This window comes from Mirounga leonina, unplaced genomic scaffold (assembly GCF_011800145.1).
Source record: "Mirounga leonina isolate KUSES-001 unplaced genomic scaffold, KU_Mleo_1.0 Mir_127, whole genome shotgun sequence".
NCBI lineage: Eukaryota > Metazoa > Chordata > Mammalia > Carnivora > Phocidae > Mirounga > Mirounga leonina.
The window spans coordinates 23,941,257-23,950,949 of NW_023270316.1; positions in this window are offsets into that span (position 1 = coordinate 23,941,257).

The window sequence follows — 9,693 nt, forward strand, 5'->3', positions numbered from 1 at the left end:
GTTAGGTCTTCTGGCCAGTTTAGTTTAACATACTAAAATATACTGCCGCTTTCATCATATGATAGTACCAACAAAAGGTAGTATAGACTGGAAAGGCCCTTGGAAAAACTATGTCCCAGTAATACATAGACAGAAATACGGATTTTTTTGAAAATACCACCTAAAATGTAACCAAGTTAAATTGAATATATGTCTATAGCTTTGGAAAAGCTGCTCTGTTTTCAGGTTCACTACTCAGAAATTCCAGGATAATTTCAAATATAATAAAAAAATTTTTGAAGAAGTGAACAAAATCTGGAAGAAAGCCTAAGAAGGTAAATAGCTTATCCTTGACACAAAAGAAACTATACAGAACACAAGTCGTTGTTGTTATTGATTTAGAATATGTCTGGAAGTCAGAGAACCCCATGTGATTTTCTGAAAAATATTAGAAACCTGAAATGTTTCAGGTGTCATATAGTGACTACAAAAAGGGAATAATAACTCATTTTGTTTCTCCAACTTGTAAAAGCTGCAACTCAGAGCCAATCATGTAAAGAAGCTCTGTGCCCATGGCAGTTTCAGAAATACCACAATCTATCCCACAGAACAGAACAACCAGGGCACCTGGGTGGCTCAGTTGGTTAAGCGACTGCCTTCGGCTCAGGTCATGATCCTGGAGTCCCTGGATCGAGTCCCGCATCGGGCTCCCTGCTCAGCAGGGAGTCTGCTTCTCCCTCTGACCCTCCCCCCTCTCATGTGCTCTCTCTCTCTCATTCTCTCTGTCTCAAATAAATAAATAAAATCTTTAAAAAAAAAAAAAAAGAACAGAACAACCAAAATTCAGACTTACAAAGTGATAGATTACTCCAATTTGAAAAGATTTTAAAGACTTTTCCAACTGACTTTCCATCCTTCCAATGACTCTAGATGATACATTTATTGATGGTTGTGAAATTATTCTCCAAATGCATAAAAATAAGGTTTTGTAAGAGAATTTAAAAAGCACAAAATCCACTCACGGAGTAATTTTAGGTGGCAAATAACAAGATGTTTAGTGAAGTCTACCTTTTGAGTACTTGATGAACAAAAATTCTGTCTTGTCTTTATATGATGACATAAAGTTCACTCCACAAAACGAAACAAAAACAAACCCTTAAAAATTTTGATTCCATGGGGCACCTGGGTGGCTCAGTTGTTAAGCATCTGCCTTCGGCTCAGGTCATGGTCCCAGGCTCCTGGGATCGAGCCCCACATCGGGCTCCCTGCTCGGCGGAAAGCCTGCTTCTCCCTCTCCTGCTCCTCCTGCTTCTGTTCCCTCTCTTGCTATGTCTCTCTCTGTCAAATAAATAAATAAAATCTTTAAAAAAAAATTTGATTCCAATTATTAAGAAAGCACTAGCACAGATAAAGATTGATGTCAATTTGTCTGATCTTCAAAGTTAATGATTATCATTAATATGATTATGTCTATTGAAGTATAATAATTTAATATTATGACATTAATGGAAGCAAAAATTTTTTTGTACTGGCATTTGCCCTTTGCTGTTATAAGAATGAATCCTAAAGTTGATTTTTCATGTTTTAAAACATTTATAAACCCTCTATGGAACTGTCACCTTGTAAGCTTATTGAAAGAGAAAAATGTTTTTGGAATTCTATTATAGATAATTATATGCAATGTGATAACTGGCATTTTTTAAAATAAAATAATAGCTAATAAAAAAGGAAAAATAATATCAAGATAAGGTTACAAATAACAAGGACATGAACATAAGTAACATGAACAAACACATACTACATACATATGTATTTACAAATTATATCAATGAAAATGGATTTATGTGTTATTTTGCTGTAAATCATTTCCCAGATGATTTCAGTTGGCATATAATTCTTAAAAAATTGGCAAACTTCCCAAATAATTCTATATATACACACATACATACTTCACATAAGATCTCAGTTTTAAAAAGGAACATGAGAAGTGTGAAAAAAGAAGAAAACAAACCAAACCAGATGGATAGATAGATAGATATAAATAGATGCAAATATAAAATATGAGCAAACGTATTCATAATTACTTTCTCAATTCAATACTCTTAAAGCACATTCTATATTTAGTAAAGTGTTATGGTCTAAATATTTGTGGTCCCCCCCAAATTTATATGACATAATCCGAGCCCCCAAGGTAGTGACATAAGGAGATAGGGCTTTGGGGCAGTGATTAGATCAAGAAGATGGAACCCTTATGAATAGGATCAGTGTCCCTATAAAAGAGAATCCAGATATCTGGCTTGCCCCTTCCACCATATGAGGACACCACAAGAGGAGGTTATTTATGAACAAAGAAATAGTTCCTTAACAAATACTGAGTATGCCTAGCTCCTTGACCTTGGACCTAACCTCCACAACAGTGAGAAAGTTCTATTGTTCCTAAACCATCTAGTCTATGGCATTCTGTTATAGTGACTGAAGAGAACAAGACATTAAGTGAAATTATTTGTAGGGACCAAACTTTGTTTTCCTCCCAAAGGTATATCTAATTATCCTAATAGTATTTATTTAAATTGTCCATGTGACCCAATTCACTTAATATGTCCCTAGACAAAACCTAATTGCTTTTACTTTTATATCCCTCCTGTTTCCTTATTTTATTATAATTACCTATATTTCTTTATTCCTGCATTAATATTAAACTCATAATCATTGGTATCACTTCATATCTGATTATGCGGGAGTCACTATTATTCAACATTTTCTAAGTTTTCCTAACTGTATGTAATATATTTTTTCTAAACAGAATTAAAAATTATTTTGTCCTGGTACATAAAACTACTGTTCAAAATTCATTCATAATTGCTTTAACTTTTGGATTGATAGGGGAAAAAAGTATTTTGTTTTGTAATATTAATAATGTGTAGGGGATTCATAGGATTTGGGGGCTGATCAAGGAAACTATATATGACCACCAGAGGCAGTAACACACAAAAAGCTCCATCAAGTAGAACTTGGACAGAGTGACATGAGAAAAGATTTTCCTCATAGAATGAGGCTGTCCAGAATATTAGGCCAGGGAACCACCATTCAGTAGGGGCAGGCAGGACTTAGGTGTCTAAGGTGATGTCACTCAGCACCATAGTAAGGAGTCTCTAGGTCAGAATTCCAAAGGGCAGTGGTGGCTTGGGGTCTTATAAACACAAGGTTCTAGTTTCTCAATGGTCAGTAGGTGTTAGACATATTATCATGGGGTATGCAAAGCACACAGTCCCTAAAAGGCTAAAATTAATGCTCCTTTGGGCTGTTTTTAAAATGACTGGATGTGTAAAAAAGTGAAATGGGCATTGGTGGGCTGTTGAGCTAACAGTTCTTGGCTTGTTACGAAGAAATGAAAAAACTAGGGGGTCAATATATAGGGACCATCTTAGGCTGATTTATGTAAGATCACCTTATCCATGAAATGGAATGTATTCAGGTTTTACTTTATTAGAATTTTAGAGATTTTCTTTTACATATTGTACTTAAAAAAATTGTTTTCTTTATCACATGCTATCTATCTTTTATCCCTCCATCTATTCCTTAATCCGTGTTATTATCTGAAGTGCTTCTCAAATTTAGTTGCATTGAACAGCTCCATCTTCTAAATATCTCAGCATGGATATCTTCAACTAGATTGAATATTGGTTATGGTACTTTCAATACTTCCTTTTCCGTTTGGAGTCAAATTACCAACAATGAAAGGCAAAAATCTTAAGGGTAACATTCTGTGAGTTTTAACTAAATCATACATTTATGTAAATCCAAATTCTTGTCAAATATAAGACACGGTCATCACCTCTGAAGGTTATTTCATGCTCAGTCCCAGTCTGTCCATTTCCCCATGCCCTCAAAAACAAACATTTCATGATTAGAACCATACATCTTTTTGTAAGTCCACTTTCATTCAGTAAAATGAAAATTTAAGATTTATCCATGTTGTCAAATGTTTCAGGAGTTTGTTTTTATTGTTTATAAATTATTCCACTGAAGGAATATACCACAGTTTGTTTATCCATCGTCTTACTGATGAGCACTTGGGCTACTCTCAGTATTGAATTATTATTATTATTTTTATTTTTTTATATATTTTTAACTTCCATTCCAGTATAGTTAACATACAGCATTAAATTAGTTTCAGGTGTACAATATGGTGATTCAACAATTCTATACATTACTCAGTGCTCATCATGATAAGTGCACTCTTTATCTCCTCCAGTATTGAATTATTATAAATAAAATGGCTATGGAATTCTTGTAGAAATATTTTTATAGACATGCATTTTTATTTCACATGTGTCAATAATTACATATATAATTTAGGGGCAATAAAGTAGATGTATATTTAGTTTTATAAGAAATTTTGAGTTATTTTTAAGTGAGTATACCATTTTATATCCACATATGAAAGTACCATGTACAACAATATATAAAAAAAAGTACCATGTACAATACATAAACATTACACTTGCTCTACATTCTCAACAACTTTTGGTTTCACCAGTATCTTTAATTTTAGCAGTCTAGTGAGTAAGATGTGACACTTCATTGTTTTAGTTTGCATTTCCTTTAGGAATAATGTCTTGAGCACTTTCTAAAAAAATAGTTTTTCTGCCCCCACCCCATATATTTTGCCATATGTTGGTGTTCCTTTGTGAAATATCTGTTCTAATCTTTTGTTCATTTTTATTGGATTGTGTGTCATTTTATCATTGAGTTGTAGAAGTTTGTTGTAAATCCTTTGTCCAAGTCCTTTTCCAGATTTATGTATTACAAATATTTTCTCTAGGACTAAGCCTTTCTCATTTATTTCCTTAATGTTTTCTTTGACAAACAGAATTTTTTTTTATTTGCAATATATTTTTTAAGGTTATTGTTTCTGGATCTATCAAGGAAACCTTGCTTCTTCAAAACTGAAGAAATATTTTCTTACATTTCCTTCTAGAAAATTATAGCTTTAAATTTGTGTTAATTGATATGATTTATCTCAAATTTAATTTTAGGTAATATGTGAATTAAAGATCAAAGTCCGTATTTTTCTTTATGAATATCCAGGTATTCAAGCTCTGGTGATTTAAAGATTTTCTTTTCTCCACTGATGGCATTTATATCTTCTGGAAAATCAAATTATCATTATATAAAAATGGATCCATTTTTAATTTCTTGCCAGTGATCTGTTTATTAGGGCTTCAAATACTAATTTTGGGGGACACAGTTCCGTCCATAATATATTATCTCATTTTTTAAAAAAAAGATTGTATTTAGTTTTTAGTTTTTCATACAATCTTTTTCCCTCTGTTTTTCAGAAAGAATTATTTCCATTAGTATATGTAGTTCAATGAATCCTATTCTGCTATTTCCATTCATTTGCAAGTCCATCCAGTAAAGATTGTTTTTCTTTTAGATATTATATTTTTCAATTCTAGAATTGTAATTTGATTCTTTTCTTATAATTTTTATTTCTTTGCTGTGATTCCCCAACTAGGTCATTTCAGATCAGTCTTTATTGGTTTTCTTATTTTCTAGACAGTCATATTTTTCCATGTTTTCATTTGTTGAGTAATTTGTATTTCTATCCTGAACATGATGAATGATGGATATTTTATTTTAGTATTTCTAGAGTTTTTATTGTAGGTCTTGTATCTTCCTTCTAAGAATACTGATTTTATTTTTTAAGCAAGCATTCAGTTTGGTTGAACTACAGTTTGTCCCCCTTGTGGAGACAGAAGCTCAAATTTCAGTTTATTTCCTTTAGCTTTACTCTGGTGCTTGGAGTGTTCCCCAGTAATTCACAATGCAGGGGGCAACCAGCAACTCTGAAAAATTTTATAAACAAATTTGGGTATCTCCCTCTCTGACCCATTTCCAGAATTTTCCCCCTCAATTTCCAATGACTGGTAGCACAAACTGTCTTCTGTTTCAAGTGTTTAAGCATGATTTTTCTTTTTTCTTTATTTTTTTTTGGGGGGGGTATTTATTTGAGAGAGAGGGGAGGGGAGGGGCAGAGGGAGAGTGAGAGGGAGAATCTCAAGCAGACTCCCCAATGAGCGTGGAGCCCAACTAGGGACTCCATTCAGGGCTCATCGCCAGGCTCGATCCCAGGACCCTGAGCCAAAATCAAGAGTTGGCAGCTCAACCAAGTCACCCAGGCACCACTTAAATTGATTTTTTCTAAGAGAATTTGAACTATACTTGCTGGAGAAGACTCGGGTTGAGTTTCAAGAAAATATCTATTAAAGAAGGAACTCTACATAATGCCATCTTTTCTTCCATTTGATTTTCATTCATCAATATGTAAGTGTTTTTGTTATTCTTAGTGCCTTCAGATACATTTTTGTTTACCAAAATTAATAGTTTTTGTATCTATGGGAAAGTTGGTCTGACAATAGCTGTCCAGGCATAGCCAGAAGCACCACTGATGAAGTATTTTTATTCAATGGAAATGAAAAGTAGTACTGTATTAATATCTCTCAAATATTCTTGTCATAAAATAGTGTGTTGCCAATACCCCAAACATAATATACTGTAAATATTTCTATGGTGTAGTCTTAATTGAATTAAGGTAATCACAGAATGCATATTTATTGCCTGATTCTATTTAGTTCTACCAAAAAAAAATAGTTTAAAGTTTAATCATGTTATTTTGTTTGGAATATATTCCTCTGTTTTTTTGTTTTGCTTGACCCTCTGTATTTTTAAAGATTATACAAAATAGTCACCTCTCCTAGACTACAAGAGTGGTCTCATGTAGGAGATTAACTTTATCTGCCCTAGTTCTTGGCTGTCTCGCAAACCTTTGTAATTGTCCAAGCAGACTATTTTACTTTTAATGGTTCCTAGCAGTTGAGGGTGTGCCAAAACCTGTCAGTATTCCAGAAGGGAGGGTTTCAGTCAGCATCTAGAGTTAGGCTGATTGGAAGCCAGACCTTCAAACAACAGCTGTTAAAGTATGAAAATACATATACTCCTCTGGGATCACAACCATAAACCCCTCTAGTCACAAGAGCCAGGAGGTTCTGAGGTAATCCCTGGTAGCAATTGCTAAAATTGGGGCTCCAGATAACTGTATAGCCTCCTTTCTGGGAAATACCAGCAAGCTGTAGCAAGGCAAGGGAGAGCATGACAATGGTACCCACCAGCCTCTAGATGTGTGTTAAATTAGATGCCTGCCCTTCAGGCCAGTGCTTTAAGATTAACTAATAAGTCTCATTCACATAAAGTTTGTGAGCCTCTCCATCTTCTATCTGGGCACTGAACCCTGGCAGGTAAGTCTGAGCTTGCAGCCCTTTAAGAACAGTTTCTCAAATTGTTATAGTCTGTAGTGTGGACTCCAGCCCCATTAATTTTCAAAGCTAGGTGTTTGGGGAGCTCATCTCTCAAGCACAGGTCTTCAAAATTAGGATGCCTGATGTAGAGTTCAAATCCTTTGCTCTTCAGAGAGAAGCTACAGGTTTGGAGTTCCTTCCTGATTGTGGGTTGCTGTGTTGGGGATGGAGTGTATGGCAGGATTATGTCCCAACTTTCACTTGATTTGCTATGGGCCTTCTCTCATTGGCGTAATGCATAAGAGTCATTCAGACCATTTTTAGCTTTCTTTGTTTTTCCAGAGGAAGTTGTTCCATATTTAGCTGCAGATTCATTACATCAGTGGGAGGAGATGAGCCTAGAATCCCCCCATGTTGTCATCATGAACCAGAATCTCCCTCAAAAAGTAGTTTAAAAATGCCTGAAGAAATATACAATAAACAATTGCTTACATCTTTTATTTTTTATATTTTAAATCATATTTATTTACTTTTGTTATTTATGGAATTCAGAGGCAAAATTTAAATCTGCAAAAACACAATATGTAAAATTATTATTAAACATTTAGGAAGTTAATTAATTATCTCCACATTATAAAGTAGAAAACTTAAAGCAATGCCAGAAACTAGAACTGTGTGAGTGCCAAGGAAATGAACATTAGAAAGTCATTACAATAATATCAAAGGAACTATCTGGAAATTGAATGGGTAATTGGAAAGAGGTAAGTGACAAAAAGGACGGAAGTTTTATTCATGAGTTGCGTACTTATTAGAGGCAAAATCCATACTTTGGAAGCCTAGATTGAAACAAGGTTCATCAGAAAACCCTGGTAGTTAAAATGCATTGTTTTCGTATTGGCTTAGTGAGATGTGCTGATGGAACAGTCCTACATGAGTGTATAACTGAGATTTAGGTCTGGCTCATAGACAAGTGATGATTGCATAGAGGTGACATCTGAGGCCATCTTCTTGGTTAAAGTCACCAAGGGGAAAATTACATAAAAGGGAATAAATCCATATCTATGCATTTATTTATCATCTAAAAGAAGAAAAATAAAACACTCCTTAATATAGATGTAATATATGTTTTATGTATCTTTAAAAAATGCATGCACAATGTATGTATCATTCTGAATATGGGATTTCAAACCTGAATCAGCTTGGCTAAAACAAAATGACCTTTGAGTCAAGGCAGATAATATTCCTGCTTTAGTTTTTCCCCTCTGTTAAAGTGTTTAACTAAACTGAAGTGATTTTGTCATTCAAAATGTCCTTACTTTTCCCATTTTGCAATGAAGATAAAAAAAGTGTCTGCAAGTGGATAGAGAGGATGATAATCAGAAAGAGAAAAAGAAAAGCTTCAGATATATTCAGCTTTCTTCCCAGGATATCCAGCTACCCCAGAGACACTTTCAAAAACAGAGGGAACCTCCCTTGCATGTACTTGTTTGTGGACTATCAACAACACAAAAAGTCTCCACAGAATTATCACTATATTGCCTTTGCTTTTCTCTATTTCATCAGGGGTCAACAAAGGAAACTGCTGTTTTCCAGATGGAATACACAATCTATTCCCAAGCCATGCTTCTCCCAAATGGTAAGGAGTGAATCAGTCACTTTATCTTTAATTGTAGTAGTGAATATATATTCATATGTCTATTGAAAATAAAGTATTTTAGCAGTGCCAAGTACTTTCGGAAAGTGCCATTCAGACATATGGTACAATATGTTTATACCTATTGCAGACCATCTGCTGTCTAAGCTCAATTGCACATTTATTTTACTTTTAATTCACAAAGAAAATGGAAAATAGAACTGGCCTATGTACCATAATTTGGCTGAGCTTTAAGCAGGTGCAAACTCAATAGAAAAACATATTTGGAGCTATAAAAACCTCACTTATTCTGTCCCCATGTGGGTATATATTCTTTCCAAAGCAATGCAAATGTTTCAGCTCTTTATGCTTAGATCTGTTGCACTGAGTTTGTAGTAGGGTCAGGTGGGATGAGACTGATTTGGAAACCAGAGAACTATATATTCTCTTGCTAAAAGAGTAAGTGATGTGTATAATAATATTTGTAATACAATTTTATTGGTGTCATACAGGTTTTATATTTATATGAAAAGTTAACAATCATGAAGGCTTTATTCTCTTTAAAATAATTTTGCTTTTAATGTGTGTATATATTACACACAGGATAAAATATATAATGTCAGATTTCCATAGGCACAATCATCTTTCTTATTAAAAATGTGAATATTTGTCAGAAACCACACCATAGATATACAGCCACAGAAAGAAAGAAAGAAAGAAAGAAAGAAAGAAAGAAAGAAAGAAAGAAAGAAAGAAAGAAAGAAAGAAAGAAAGAAAGAA